This window comes from Canis lupus, chromosome 14 (genome assembly GCF_011100685.1).
Source record: "Canis lupus familiaris isolate Mischka breed German Shepherd chromosome 14, alternate assembly UU_Cfam_GSD_1.0, whole genome shotgun sequence".
NCBI classification, from domain to species: domain Eukaryota; kingdom Metazoa; phylum Chordata; class Mammalia; order Carnivora; family Canidae; genus Canis; species Canis lupus.
The window spans coordinates 20,262,450-20,279,606 of record NC_049235.1 but is presented as its reverse complement, the minus strand read 5'-3'; the positions used below and the strand labels follow the sequence as shown (position 1 = coordinate 20,279,606).

The 17,157-nt window shown below is 35.3% G+C and overlaps 1 protein-coding gene and 1 non-coding gene across 14 annotated transcripts in view; one reads left to right on the top strand and one right to left on the bottom strand.

Moving 5' to 3' along the window:
- Nucleotides 1-17,157, bottom strand: part of PPP1R9A (protein phosphatase 1 regulatory subunit 9A) — a 311,864-nt gene that overhangs the window by 243,264 nt on the left and 51,443 nt on the right. The gene's annotated exons all lie outside the window — the stretch shown is intronic.
- LOC119867679 lies at nucleotides 10,285-10,391 on the top strand. Its single transcript, XR_005369848.1, has one exon. It is a non-coding gene; the product is annotated as a U6 spliceosomal RNA (small nuclear RNA).

The following is a 17,157-nucleotide window of genomic DNA, read 5'->3' as shown; positions in this document are numbered from 1 at the left end:
GGCTAGTATAAATAATGCTACAAAGAATATTCTCTTTTTGGATTTTTGACATACACTATAAGAAGGAGAACTATATTAGCTCAAAGGATATGAACATGTCTTGATTTTTACTGGAGAAAATATCTCTTCTCCTGCTGTCATACTTAATGTAAAAAGAGTATTATTTTTTCTATAGCTATGATTTTCTTAATAAGATTTGATTTCAAATTCCTCAACTATTTTAGTAGTTTCACTGAATTTACAATTCTCCTTCTTTTAAACAGTTTTAAATCCTCTTGTTCTGTTGAATAAAATGAGCTATTTAACATAAACTGCAGAGGCACAGCCAAGGCTTAAAAAAATTTTTTTCAAAAGATAAATATTCCTTACTTTGTCAACTACATGGTATTGTTTTCTGGTTGATATTTTATCAATTTCTATCTGATTACAGATATTTTCCTTATACCACTAAATCTCACTAGCCTCTCAGTTTGAGGTCACCAAGGAACCAGACTGTTCATGGAGATTATTATAATTCAAGGTTAAAAGGAAGGTGAACCAAGTGATAGCCAGTCAAGTAAACGGCTTCTAAGCCAAAAGCCAATGCTCAAAACTCAAGCCCTACTTAATCATCTTACACTTGGTTGGAAAGTGCCTGACACTTTTAGAGCATTAAAGATTTTATATAAGCCAGTGCAATTTCTAGAAAGACAAATCAGAATTTTCTACAACAGGAAGCATCAATTTTTTTCAAATCGAAGTATAGTTGACCCACAATGTCATATTAGTTTCGGAAGTACAACACAGTGACTCAACAAGTCTATACATTATGCAATGCTCACCATAAGTATAGTTGCCACTTGTCACTTGTCACTATACAATGTTATTACAGTATTACTGACTATATGCCCTATGCTGTACTTTTCATCCCCATGATTTATTTATTTTACAGCTGGAAGCCTGTACCTCTTAACCTCCTTCACCTATTTCAGCCATCCTCCTACCCCCTCCCTTCTAGCAACCACCAGTTTGTATTTGTAAGTTTGTTCTGTTCTTTTGTTTGCATATGTGTATTCATTTGTTTTGTTTTTTAGATTCCACATATAAATGAATCATAAAGTATTTGTCTTTCTCTGTCTTATTTCACTTAGCATGGTGCCCTCTAGGTCCACCAGTATTGTCATGAATGGCAAGATGTCCTTCTTTATGGCTTTTTTTATTCCTTTCAATAGTCCATTAGGTGTGTGTGTGTGTGTATATACACCGTATCTTCTTTACCAATTAATCTATTAATGGGCACTTAGGTTGTAGAAGTATCAGCTTTTAAGAAGTATACATTCTATATAAAAGACAGACTTATGAATCTCCCCTCTAAATATCAGTATTTTAATCCATCTGTGGATTAAATTAATGACAGATTTTATTGTAATAGACCATGAAATCAGGTGAGTGTGCATGAAATATTAGAAGGGAGAGAAAACAGACCAGGTCCTCTAGAACTTGAGCAATGGAACTATAGGCTTAATTAAAAAGAAAGTAACAGTAGTGGTAAAGCTAGGGCACAAACTTGAAAGAACCTATCTAACATATCCCATATTATTCAACAAAAAAAAGGCTATAAGTTTCCTCTCTATCCATCAAAATTTGCCCCATTGTATTTTCTAACTACTGACCTCAAGTCAGTTTCCATACCTTTAAAAAATTCTATAGTCCCTCTTCCATTGAAAACCTGAAAAGGGCTATCCCTTCCCCTCCTCCCATCTGCCAAATCATCTTTAATGTCATTTTTCTCAAAACTTTTTTATATACATTTAAAGCTAGTAGAATTAAACTGGAAAATATGAAAATTTTATGATTCCATTTCATATACAGAAGGAAAGGAATGTGGGGAAACATTCTCATCATAAGAAGCTCTCCTTTAAATAGCTAGAATTTGCAACAATCCCAATCTTTCTTCATGACTGCTCTGAAAACATGGTTACTAGTGTGAAAATATTAAAAGCAGAAAAATTTTTACATTAGAATATATACACATATGTACATATATGTTATGAACATGTTAACCATGGGAAACTACCTAAGATGAGGATATTATGAGCAAGCAACCATCTTCCATGATTCTCTCTCACAGCTCCATGGCAAAGGAAGACAGTTGCTTCCTCATAGTTCTAATCACCTTATTTATGTGTCATGGGAGAAGGAAGATGGTAGCTGGAAGCATAGGTTTGGCCCCAGGTATCCGATCCTGTTTGTCAGGTAGGGTACCCTCCTCTCCATATGCCCTCTTAGGCAGGAGATCTAATGCACAATTTTTTAAAAAAAATTTTCTTAAAGATAATTTTCTTTTGGGCATTTTCTTGCTTTGTATGACAGATAATTTTCTTTTCTGTTTGGTATTTTCAAATAATAGCCTGACACACAGTTGCCACTCAGTAGAGATTAGCTGTAAGAATAAATGACTCTGACATAAACATTTTTTTTTTAGATTTATTTATTCATTTTAGAAAGAGAGACAGGGAGAGGGCAAGCAGAGACAGCAGGAAAGGAAGAAAGAGAATCTCAAGCAGGCTCCCTGCCGAGCATGGAGCCCAATGCCAGGGTCAATCTCACCACCTTAAGATAATGACCTGAGCAGAAACCAAGAGTAGTCCATTTAAATGACTTAGACATCCAGGGGCCCTAAGTCATAAACATTTCTTAAATTATCTGATGATGAAGATTACTTTCTTTAGGATCAGTAAACTTCAAGGGAACATTCAATACTTTTACCACCTTTCTCATAGGAACCAGAAACAAACATTCTTAGTTTGTTTAGTTGCGGGGCACCCTGGAGATCAGCGAGGCCAGGATTATTCTAGTAGCCAGTCAGTGACTCAGTAATGGGTTATGAAATCAATTTACTTCATGTACATTTTTTCAAAAACTGATTGAAATGAAAATATTCTAATGTACTATATGATGCAAAGATCAAGTATTTCATGAAATTTATATATATCATTTATTATATATTATAAATAATTGTTAACACAAATATGCACATAAACACCTGCATACTTACATATAACATACATATACACTCACAGAAATGTGTGAGATGGTATACCAGGTTAGAATACAGAATGAATTCTTTTTTTTTTTTTAAGATTTAATTTATTTATTTACGAGAGACATAGAGAGAGAGAGAGAGGCAGAGACACAGGCAGAGGGAGAAGCAGGTTCCCTGCAGGGAGCCAGATGCGAGACCCCATCCCAGGAGCCCAGGGTCACAACCTAAGCCAAAGGCAGATACTTAACCACTGAACCACCCAGGTACCTCTGCAGAATGAATTCTTAATACGAGTTAGGATTTTGTGGTCAAATTTTTTGAAAAACATTCATCTAAACAATTACACCAGTGGTTCTTCATAAGTATTAATTTTCAGATCTAATACTTCAGCATTCACAGGTATGTACTAAAAGGTATTCCAAAGCCAAAAGGTAATAATTTTTACATTTCAACCAGTATGAATTATACACACCTACCATTGTCTTCCTGTTATTAGACCATTGAGAGTTATGCCTACATAACATCAAGCTAGAATGTGACTTCCACTATATTAAATTAACTGGCTATCAGGATATGGAAGATCTAGCTGCACAGTTAGCATTTCCAAAAAAAACTGAGTAATGACCCTAACTCCTCCATCCTGGACACCAAAGAATCTCATATCTTATCTCCTCTGTGGACATCTAAGAGGTAATAACTATTCATGGTCCAATGAGTATTTGGAAATCTTCCACGAGGTGACCTTAATAATAACAGATTACAAGTAACTACAAGTCAACAGAAAACAGCTTTCTTAAAAAAAAAAAAAATTTAAGACTACGTTATCTTTAAGTAACCTAAAATTACTGTCAACCCTTTGCATCCATTTGCTGAATAGCATTTAACATCAGTGCTTATAATCTTCTGTAAAAATACAAGGGTGATACACTCAAAACACACATCCCATAGAGAGGTCTCCAACAGAATTCATATGAGGTGGCACTGATTTGTGGCCATGGCACCCTACAAAGACTTGCAAATGGAGAAGGACAGACTATGCCTGGCCATTATTAAATGGGAATTAAGGAAATTTATGGCCAAAATTTTTAAAAATTTGATGTGGAATACAAATGTATGACAGATTTGACTTAGGAAATAGTAGGAGTTTGTTCAAACAAGCCAGTTCTAATAGTGAAAGAATCATTTTTTCAGAATGTGCAGAATTTGCCAGAACACTCCATAAACAATGTAAGTTCAAATTCTGTTATTAAAACTTTTGATGCTTTAGAGGAAGCCCTACTCTGAACATCTAAACTAAATGAATACTGAAAAATTAATTAGTCTAGAATTTCTAGAAATTCTTGAATTCAACGGGAAAGTTGAAACAGTACTCAGAATACTTATTCCGGGTCATGATTTCACTCTAAATATGTTTATTTCAGAGAAAAGGACTCAGCAAAAATTCACTGAATGAAAATGAGTGCAGCCCCATAAAAAAGACCGTGACAGAAAAAAATAATGAGGTGCCAATGTAGAATTTTTAAGCAACTTCTGAGAAAAGGAGTAAATGTATGGAAAAATACTATTTGTAAATACCTAAAATTATCTATCAAGCCATAAGAAATTTACTGAAAATAGAACCAGTAACATTTATTCATTCTTTCAAGCATTTATTCTTTCAACAGCCAGTTACGTGCCATACAAAACTCTTGTCTATTTTATAATATAATTTGATTTAAAACATACTGGCTGGGGGTGGGGGGGGAATAAAAAATATAAAACATACTGGCTCTATAGCCATCGTTTGGCTTTCTGGTACAATTCAATCTCAGGTAAACTAGAGCAACTTTACTTTCCTAGCAAAATGTTCTGTAAGAAACCATTTTATTGGCCAAGATTAAGGCTGCAACTCAGAAGTCTAGGTGACCTTGGCCAGACACCCACTCTTTCCTACCCCTCCACATTCATTGGCTTTGCATTACAATCTACTTGGAAGACTGTCAGGGTAAATACATCTTGTCCTTTATTCCACGCCACATCACTCACCCTTACAAGAACCCCAAGGAACCCAAGTTGTTCTTCACCACCTGGTCTCTCATCCCCATAATGCACTCTCTATTCTCTGATTTTGTCCCATCCTCCATCCTTCCTCAGTTCCTGAAATGCTGCCACTGTGCCCTTTGGAATTCACTCTTGGCTGTCTGTGTACCTGGCTTTCATTTCTCTCCTTTAAATTCTGTCCTAAATCCACCTCACTCAGGCTTCTGTCTCTACCTTACATGAAAAGGACTTGTCAGAAGTCCACCAATGTCCTCAGTGATGCTCAAATGGTCAGTTCTCATATTAGTTGAACTATACTCAACATTTAACAGAATTCATCATTCCCTTATCCTTGAAAAATTTTTTAACTTGGTAACAACCATCTTGGTCCTACTTGAAGTTCACTGGCTGCTCCTCTTTGTCTTCTGTGCTGATTTCTTATCTGCTCAATCCCTCAATTTGGAGTCTTTCCAACTCCAAAACTCTGGACCTCTTTTTTTACATCCACTCTTTAGTGATAACTGCCAAATTTCTATCTTCAGCCCACTTCTCCCCTGAACTATCTACTGAATTTCTCAATTTCAATGCTTAACAGGTTAAGCAATTCAATGCTTACCTCAAATAATATATATACCATATTCTTGATTCACACCAGTATTTCCAAGCCCCCATCTCCTGCTGTATTCCTCAAAGTAAGGAAAGGCAATACATACTTCGGGTTGCTTAAGCCAAAATCTCTGCTGAAGATACCCTTGATTCTCCTACACCACAATCAATCTATTACTCAAGTGGGATTCACCTTCACAATATGTCCAGACACACTATATATTTACTTACTAGTTATTGTTTTCTCACTGTACTCCCAGCAAGAACATAAGATACGTATGGGAAGGAACCGTATCTGTTTGGTCAGTGCAATATCCTCAGTACTTAGACAAGAACTTGACACACTCAATAAATATATGTGTAAAGAATAATTAAATAAGAGGTTCCAGATCCCCAATTGCAGTCAAAACAACAGCAATCCTATCAAAATAAATCATTCCTTAAGGCTGAATGTAAAAGAGCTTTAATCACTGTTTCATAGAACACCTTTCATTGAATGAATATATATATTCACCAATTATGACCAGTCAAAACAAAATATGGATTAAGAATAAAACATGTTAATCATAATAGAAATAATTTATTATGCATGGCTCACCAAAGTTCCAATCATTAAAACCCAATATAATTAGCAATACTATAATAATATTCCACATAATTTTAAGTCATTAATAATTTAGTAGGTATTTCAGCTTTTTTGCCCCGGACAACACCAACCATCACCATCCTTGCCAGATAACAGACAATTTCCCAAACAAGATTTCCATCATACTTAAGACAGAAAGTGACTGAACCTATTAATTAATTCTGGTTACAAAATACAGAAAGACTAGATACTTCATCGCCAAATCTTGTTACAGGAAACCCCTGACTTACGAACATGCACTTAACCACATTTGGGGAGAGAAGACTTGAGAAAGGAAATAAAGTAGATAAAGAGAAAAGTGAGAAATTGAAAACATCTTTCTGAAACAGTAATCAACAAGGGAATGAATAATCTACAAATGCATCTTTATAATGGAGAGGATAGCTATCTACAAGTGTACACTTAATAAATTACTGGTTCCCAAATTAACGAGTGACATCTTCTGAGAAGACTCTTAACCCAGCTAAGCAAAGATAACCTATTTCTTTCAAATTGATTTGGGGTATATTTTCCCACAGAAGCAAAAACAAACAAACAAACAACAGCAACAACAACAACAAAAAACCCACTTCTATTACCTTAAAATAAAACTGAACTGTAGAGTTAAAACTTAAGGTACATCTGGGGTTAAAAAGATTTGTGAGCTGGCCTGGGAACACAGCCAATACTTTTTATACTGTTTCAGTAAGAGGGAAAAAAATTTTGTTCTGAGTTCCAAACAGCTGCCTTACACATAAACTTTTGAAACACAATTGGCTCACATGCTGGAAACTATCTGCATATAGGTTAGGTTTCATGGGATTCAATTTGGCCCATGGCATATTTCTGAGTATGTTTAAGAGTAAGTCACTTCGTATTAGGCCTCTTCTGCTCAGATATTGCCATTTCAAAGACCCCCAGCTTGTCCAGAGGTGAATTAGCTTGCTTAACATTTTATAAAATCTATAGCAAAGCCAAAAGAAGGGCTTCAAGCTACCAGGCTACTTTTTTCTTCTATGAATGGACTAAACTAAATTTCCTTTATCCCATAGGTTCATATCAACTTAGGGATGGAAGTACTATGTCACTACTTAATTGATTTAGAGACCAGAGCAATTTATATACCCCAGACACTTTTAAACAGTGCAACACAGTATTTGTTTTCCAAATTAAAAGAAGTTAGAATTAATTTTTGAAATGAACTAAAATTATCTGAAAAATTTTCTGAGGGTCTTAAAAAATATGGATCAAGAACTATTCATAAAAAAAAAAAAAAGAACTATTCATAAACGAGGATATCCCAGATACTTATTAACAAAACAATACCAATGCCGACACCAAAATAGGTAAGGAGGTAGAGGGCATAGAGCCAAATAAGTCACTGGCATATTGTCACAGATTAGTACTATAATTATTAACAGTGCTTTATTTATTTATGAATTACTTTAATGTGTCTCAACTGAATAGCTAAAACAGCTGTCTACAGTGGTTAAAAACGGCTGTTAGCTATGTCAAGACCAGCATGACTCTGCCAAAGACATTTCTGTATATTCCCCAGGAATTAAGAAAATGAAACAAGAAATGTCAGTGTCCTTTTAGAGGAAAAAGGAGAATGAAGCTATGCTAAAATGACTTAACTAAGGAGATCCATCAGTGCCCTGGTGTATCTAAGGTAAATTAATCAGAAGAAAAGGTCATTATTTTCTCCAACTCTTACCTCTGGATACACCATCCACTCTCACAGCCAGACAACACACTCTGTCCAAAGCAAGGACCTATTTTTACAGGACAGCTCTTTCCACTTGGATGTCCTGCCATCAAACTCACTGTAGCATATAAATACCACACTCAATTTGTCCAAAACCAAACTCACCATCTGCCACGCAGAATTAGAATTACTCCCCTAATTTCCGTTTTTTTAGTCTAAGATTATCCAGGTATCTCTAATTGGAAACTTTTGTGTTCCATTTACATCACAATTACCTAGAGTACCTATAAAAAAATGCAGATTTCTGCCCCCCTCCACCCATCCTTCTAAAATCAGAACCTCAAAAGGTGTTATCTGGAAATGTTTAGCAAGCTCCTCAAGTGATTCTTATGCACATTCAAGTTTGAGAACCTCTAGAGTAGATTCATCCTTAACTCATTCAGTTCATCTAGTATCACATCCTTCCTCTTGCAAATCCTATTGCTGCCAGACTTTAAGAACCTAAAACCTAAATGTGTCAACAATTGCTCAAATTGAAATTTCTCAAACACCATTTCTGTTTTCCCTGCTCTATAAGTTGTCTTGACTTACGCACCACAATTAAAACTCATCTTCCTAATTTTTGAGACCTCCTATAGTCTGGTTGATCCCAACCTATCTCTCTTATCCCCCATGAGCCCTCTACTCCAATCACAAATCCAGACTCAAAATGCGAATTCCTACTTCAACGACTGTACTTATCTTAGTCTGACATACTCCACCACTGATAACTGAACTCCCCAATATCCACTCCTCTCTTTGTATTTGTCAAGGCAAAGCTTAAGTCCCAAACTCCTTCATGGCTCTCAACACAACACATTGCAATTGCTTTCAGATGTCCTCCTAGCCTTCCATTTGCTCTTAACAATCTTCCTAAAGCATTTTTTTTTAAATCCCTCCCTTACTCAACAACAGGCAATAGTGGTCTTTATTATCCCTTCCATTATGTCCAAATCTGAGGGCTAGAATAAAGGACTCATCAACTACACTAAATCAATTAACTCCAGCACTCCCCAAAACATGATTTTATTCAAGTTACACTTCTCAGAAAGATCTCCTCTCATTCTACCAATCTAAACTTCTATATTTCTTTCAATACACAATATAAGACTCAACATCATTAGATTAAATCAACAGTCTGGCCCTTTTAACTACAGGCATTGATAATCTAAGGCAGAAAATATCTTAGCAGACAGCAATAACAAAAATACATAAACACATACATTATTTTTATGATGCAATAGATATATTTTTACTCTATTTTGTGGTGGTTCCTTGTTTTCACAGCATTTAAGTAAAGCAACAAACATCTCCTAAAACAAAAAAGTGAAGGAACTGAACTCTCAGCATTGTTCTAAATAACTGAAACGTTAAGGAAATGTAGTAATTTCTACTCTTCTTTTTTAATTATTCTGTTCAGGAAGTAGTTATTTTTTCACCATTAAAAATCTATTTACTTCATTGGTCTTTATACACTACAATGGATTGGAAAGAGCATGGAACTTGGAATCAAAGTGTGTATTATATTCAGAATGGAGCAACTTTTTGGCAAGTCTCTCTAAGATTCAGTCTTTCTGTTGGTAACACTGCAGCCACCTGACCTCATGATATGGTGACCTACAACATTCAGATCATCAAAAGCCTAAAGTATTTCAAGTGCTCTCAATCTATCTTCAGATTAATCTTTCTCAGAGCCAAGCTAGTACACACCTACTGCAATCTATTTAACTGGCCATTCATTTTCTTCCTGCGCAGCAAGACCAGTTCCTGAGAAGAAAAACCAAATCCAGGAAACACAGCTGGAACAAGTTAGTATCCCAGGCCACTCTGCTAATGCTAGAAAAATCATAGATCTATTATTCATGGGATAATGCCCAGCTACTTGTGACAAATTGAAGGTTGAGAAAATATTTGCACAAAGAGCCATCATGCTAGCTGAGTAGGGCCAAGGTAGAGGTCATTGCCAGAGAATGAGCAGCTTGTCACATTTGTAGGAAAAAAAAAAATATCTTAACAGCAGAAGTTGTTGCTTCATCTATAAAAGGTTGTTTCCCTTCTCTTTGTTCTATGTTTGATTTGCATCGATGTAATAAATCATGAAAGCTGAGGTCAGTATGAATCTTACCCACGTACAGATTTGGAACTAAAACTTGGAAGAGACAAACTGCCTAATTATAATAACAAGACCTTGAAATAATATGTACAAAAACAAGGACATATGAAAATACAGATAGGTGCATTTATGAATTAAAAGTAAGTGTTGTGCTCGCTTCGGCAGCACATATACTAAAATTGGAACGATACAGAGAAGATTAGCATGGCCCCTGCGCAAGGATGACACACAAATTCATGAAGCATTCCATATTTTCTCTCTCTCTCTGTCTCTCATTAATAAATAAGTAAAATCTTTAAAAAATAAATAAATAAATAAAAATTAAAAATTAAAGTAAGTGTTGCCTTCATGTCCCACAGACACCTTCTATGTGTGCCTCTATCACTGGTCTGGGCAGATATATCTCTGCACTTTTATTTTAAATCAATACATTATGAGACTATAAACTAGGTAATAAACTGTAGATCAGTATGCTAGGGGAAAATAACATAAGGGGAGTTTTTCATGATTGAAGACTTCCTTCAAGGCAGAGCTTTAAACCAAGTTTTAAAGGAAATGATGGTTATAAAACACAAAGAATCTGACAGGAGTAGAAAGAATACTTATAACCTGATCAATTTTAAAAACCTGAAAATTTCAATTTATAGACAAACTCCGTCGTATTTCCCTTTTTAATAGCACTAGCAAAGATTTTTATATTTCAACTAGATTGTTGCTCCTACAAGTTAAAACAACTCTCAGCTCACCTTTTTTTGGTTGTTGTTTGTTTCTCCAGTGACCCACAATCACTTGCAAATACTCCTATGGGAACATCACCATGATTACTACAAATTACCACAAAGGTAAGATTCCAAAGTTGCATACACTTCACCTGCTTATACAAAATGAGTAGAAAACTGTGTATTCTCACAACAAAAGCAAAAATCAGTAAGTGGGACTACATCAAACTAAAAAACCTTCTGCACAGCAAAGGAAACAATCTACAACACGAAAGGACAACCTACAGAATGGGAGAAAATATTTGCAAACCATATTCTGGTAAGTGTTAACATCCAAATTATCTAAATAACTCATACAACCAAGTAACCTCCCCCCAAAAATCCAATTTTAAAATGGCCAAAGTATTTGAATAGACATTTCTCCAAAAAGGACATACAAATGGCCAACAGGCACATGAAAAGGTGCTCAGTATCACCAATCATCAGGGAAATGCAAATCAAAACAACAAGGAAGTTATCACTCACACCTGTGAGACTGGCTATCCTTAAAAAGACAGGAGATAACCAGTGTTGGTGAGGATGTGGAAAAAGAAACCCTTGTGCACTGTTGGAAACTGGTGCAGCCAAAATGGAAAACAATATGGAGGTTCCTCAAACAATTACAAATAGAACTCCATATGATCCATCAGTCCCACTTCCCACTTATATTCAAAGTAAATAAAAACAGGGTCTGGAAGAGTTATCTGCATTTTCACGTTTACCACAGCATTATTCACAACAGCCAGAATATGAAAACAACCTAACCATCCTCAGTAGATGAATGGATAAAACTGTGACACACACACACACACAGACACAATGGAATATTATTTAGCCATAAGAAAGAAGGAAATCCCACCATTTGTGACAACACAAATGGACTTTAAGGACATTAGGAAAACTCAGGTAAGTTTGACAGAGAAAGGCACATACTGCATGGTATCATTTATATGTGGAAGCAAACAAAGTCAAATTCACAGAAACAGTGCAGAGGGGTGGAGGAATTATAGAGAGATTGGTCAATGGTATAAACCTCCAGTAAGAAGGTAAGTTCCGGAGTTCTAATGCACACATTGTGATTACATTTAACAATATTATTATCATATTCCTCAAAGTTGCTAAGACACTAGATCTTAAACACACTAACAACAAGAAAGAAAGGATAATTACAGGACATAATGAATGTGTTAGCTAATGCCCGAGTGGTAATCATACTGCAATATAAAAAGTATCAAATCAAAACATTGCACACCTTGAAGTTACAGGGGGGCAAAAAAGGCTTCTCCTGGCAGATCTCCTGGAGATCTTGATGGGACTTGTAGCCGAGACTCAAGCTCATAACCACCACCCCACCCATGCCCAAGTTGAAGCTGGCCATACTTATGTGGTACACAGATCTACATCCCTAGCCCAAACAACTCCATTCTGAGGCTTTCTCATCAAGAGACCCTCAGCCAACACCATTCCCAGGCATTTCCTTCTGAGGTATTTATGAAAAAATTAAATGTTTATTAAACAAATAAAATTTAATTTCTTCTTGAAAAAAAATTGAATTCTCACAGGCTGATCCCAAATAGTTTATAAAGTGACTAGAATAGGGGATCCCTGGGTGGCTCAGTGGTTTAGCGCCTGCCTAATACTGGAGTCCCAGGATCAAGTCCCAGGATCGAGTCTCCCAGGATCAAGTCCCACGTCAGGCCCCCGGCATGGAGCCTGCTTCTCCCTCCTCCTGTGTCTCTGCCTCTCTCTCTCTCTCTCTCTCTCTATGTCTTTCATGAATAAATAAATAAATCTTTAAAAAAATAAAATAAAAATGGGAACATCCCATCTTAAAAAAATAAATAAATAAAAAATAAAAAAATAAAATAAAGTGACTAGAATAGTTCAAGTAAGAGTTGAGTTATTTTTAAGCTTAATCAGCTTGTTTTACATTCTTCTGCAATGAGTAGTAAGGAAAAAAAAGTGTTGCAGTCTTTTTCTGCTTGGTCAACTTTAACAACTGATTTAGCTAAAATTTTAAGAACAAAATGATTACCAAGCAACTTCTGTTATAAAATGCCCTTTATCCAATAATCCAGTTGTCTGACTTCCTGAGGGTTGCTTAAGCATCATCTTCACCAAGACATTTTCCCAGATACCCCTTCACTTACATCGTGGCCCACAATGCGTGAGGTACCACTGCTCACTGGTCCACCAGTGTTCAGTGATTACCACTCTCCCGACATACCCAACACTGGCTTCCATCTGTTGACTTAAGAATTCTACCCTTTTTGCCCCTCCTCCTCACCTTCCTACTAGCCTCTGAGCTCCTCTGAAGATGCACTATCTCCAAGTCTTGGTACAAATCTGCCACAGAATAGATACTTTGCAAATATTTGCCAAATGAAAACACACACACACCTCTTATAGTCTAAATGGACAGAAATCTTTTGGTCTAACACTCACCTGCCATATAAGAAATTAGAGATACAAAAAGTTTCAATGCTAGAGCCAAGATTAAAAAACCCATTTCCACTACTCAAAGATCTTTCCTTATGTCAGTTCATTAGAAATCTATTTACTTTTAACAATGTAAAATTAACATTTTCAAATACACTTCTGGGAAAAAATCCAAAAGAAACAAAAACCTATGTCCCTACAAAAACATATGCAGCATTATTCATAATAGCCAAGAAGGTAAAAGAACCACAAATGGCCATCAACTGATGAATGGATAAATAAATATGGTATATCCACAGAAGGGAATATTATTTGGCCATAGAAAGGAATACAGTATTAATGCAAACTACAACATGAATAAACCTTGAAAACATTTTATTAAGTGAAAGAAGCCAGACACAAAATTGCATATCCTATGATTCTATAAAATGTGTATAACAGGAAACTGAGACACAGAAATAGATCAGAAGTTGCCTAGGGATGGGGTGATAGGGGCAAGAGGAGTCACTTGGGTATAGTATTCCTTTTCGGAGTCATGAACATTTCTAAAATTGCTTGTGGTGATGGTTGAGCAATTCTGTGAATATACTAGAAACAATTTCATGGTATGTGAATTTTTAACTCAATGAAACTATTATAAATATAATACCTATAATTGCTAACTGATTTATCTGGCATATTAGAATTTGGAAATTCTCATTCACAGATTTTCATTCCATGCTTCCCCAATACAGGTGAAGTGTTGTATAATTAGTAAACCTGAAATTCATTTCAAAAGTCTAAAATGTCATGTTTACATTGCATGTGTACAAAAACACTACATTCAAAATTCTTTCCTATTTATTTTATTTTGATATTTGGAGAATTAGTTGTCTACATAAAGGCTACGTGATCTATAAACCTGAATGCTTGACTCCTCAAAGCATCCTGAATAGAGATTTTTGCTATATTTAAGTGATTTCTATTTGGAATGTTAAATGCTACCCCTTCCTATATTCAAAAGCAAATTGTTTCACTGAGAAAGCATATATGAAGATGAAGTAAATCCAGAAAAGAAAATTTCTTTCTCAGAGAGGTACTATGAATTATTCTGTGGCAAGTCTTCTGCATAAATGGAAACTCACAGATACAGAAATTCAAAGAACCTGTGTTAATATGCTAGCTTGGCTCCAGTGGGAATATACTTAGTCCCGTTATACTCAAGTCAATGACACCGTAGTCACTCAGACTCCCAAGATCAAGCCTAAACTTAAGGTGGATTTCATTGCATTGAAGGTATATTTATTCTTCAGAACCCATTTGCATGATTTCAATGTATTTTTTAATCAAGGTAATTTCACTAGCTGAATTTATCTGAATTTTCAACTTCAGGGTTTTGTTTTTAATACAACATGCTTATAAACAGAACTCTAGATCTTCTCCTTATAAGGAGTAACTTCTACATTTCTTTAAACAGAAAAGCGAGGTTCTCTTATGAGGAAGAGGTTAAAGAAATCCAATATAGGGTCATGTATCATAAATCCCCAAACATTGGGGTAAAACTCTTTTTGAATATTTGTAAAAATGTTGAGTGGCTTTTTTTTTAATCATTTTTATCAGATGAAACCCACTGGTTTCATCTGATAACTCAGTATAATAATATCAAACAATCTTATTTTATCAAAGATTTCTTTAAAAATCTAAGAACAGCTAAGCTACTAGAGTTAACAGTCTCTACTGAAATTTTAACAGATATCTGAGCAGTAGCACATTTTTTGTGATTTATACATTTTAGGAACAACGAATTGCACAGAAATATGCACGGAAGAATAGGAAAATGAACTGGATGTCAACGAGTATTTTTTTTAAACTCACTCTATATAAAGGTTGGATACCCAGGTGGACTGTAAGAAAAAGGAGTGAGGGGGAAATTCTGGGAGAATGCCTTCTAACACTCCTGATAGTTGATTAGTTTAAGAGTAGGGAATTCATTAGGCTGCAATGAACCCCAGGAAATTCATTTGAATCTAAATTAAGTTTGCATCCTAAAATTCACTGAAGATTCAAAAAGTAGATTCAATATATCTATTACAAGATACATATGAGGCACATAATGAACATTCAGATATTTCTGTAATAATCAAAATAAATTCATAAATTAACGCAAAATGAGCATCCTCAGACATGCTGATTGTCAGGCTCTGCCCAAATACATTGGTTGTATCAATAAAAATCTGTTCTAGGATATATCCTCAAATCACAAGTAAAATTAGAGTGTGTTAAAGGGCTAGGGAAAACATTTTCCAAATACTTTAACTCAAACTTTAAATAGTAATTTGCTGCCTAAGAAGCCATTTACATCCAAATTTGGCACTATTTGCTACCACAGTGGGTACAAATATTTCTGAGTAGTTTTTGCAAAGGGGGCACCAGTCATTTCTAAAATTAACCTTAACTGCTTAGATGCTCCAATTTCCTATGTGAAAGGACTGCTGGGACTCCTCTAAATCTAATTTTATATTTATAAGGAACCTCATAGTCTTCCATTTCGTTTAAAAGTTTATAGATTTTTCTACTCTGAATTAGCCTGAGGTAAGTGACTTTGGTTATTCATTTTTAAAATTTATTTATTAATAAAATAGGAATAAGCTGTCCTACCCAACCCACTGGGTAATCAGAATAATAGCTAATATTTATTAGTCACAATACCACTTTGAAAAGCATAATATTTGATACAGCTAAAAGATAACCCAGTTATATGAAAAAGAAACTATCCTTCATAAGACTTGAGTTTCCCTTGTAGGTGTTGAGGAGAAAAAAAAAAACCTTTTCTTCTACTCTCTTCAGCTCAGAAATGATTAGCCTGTAAATTAAATTAACAAAAGAGATTAGCAGGAGACAAGGCATACAATTTTTATTAATATCTTAGGTGCACGGGAGGTCACAGAAAAGAAGTAAAACACAGAAGTAGTTAGACTCAGGGGCTTATATAACATTTTTTAAAAGAAAAGGGTAAATCCCCTTTTCTTCACAGGACAATGAATTCTGAGTGACTACACAATATATGGGGGAAACTAACGGAAGAGCTATTTTAATAAAGTTTATTTATGCAGACTCACCTCAGTGCCAACTCCCCAAATCTAGTAAGAAAGAGTCACTCTCTTTCTTTCCCACAGGACAGGATGATGGATACCTTTATGAAGGAAATTCATGCCCTGCTTTTAGGCAGGTAAGGGGAGGACAGAAAATTCTTCCGGCATCTGCTGACTGAATTTCCTTCAGCTCAAAATAACCCTCATACCAAAGTGGGGTAGCACTTTGAGGTAGCATATCTGAATACCCTTAATGGGCAAGTCTGTCACTTTACGGGTCAGTTTTTATTTCCTTCTTCTATAGCAGAGGAAGGAGAAAAGAACAAATCAGAGATGGAAAGGTAATGAATTTAGCCAGACTAGCTGTATCATATCACTACTCAACTCTCCCCTCTACCTATCAAAAATGTACATAGTGAAAAAGCTATGGAACCCTGTAAATGGATGCCAGAACATGCATCTTTCCCTGTCAACAAGTGAATCTACAGAACTCAACAGGTAATTCAGGAAATGCACTAAACTTTGCTTTTCTACTAAATATATTGGCAGGGAAAGCAAGCAAATATGAGGACACTTCAACCAGAAGTAACATTTTTACATGAATACAATCTCCATTTTATTTTCATTTATCTTCTGACAAGGCAGGGAAAGAGATCTGGAAACAAACAGATCTAGACTCAAAGTCTGGCTCCACCATTTAATAGTTTTATGAGCTCTGGCAAGTTGTTACTGTCACTGAACCACTATCTCTTTA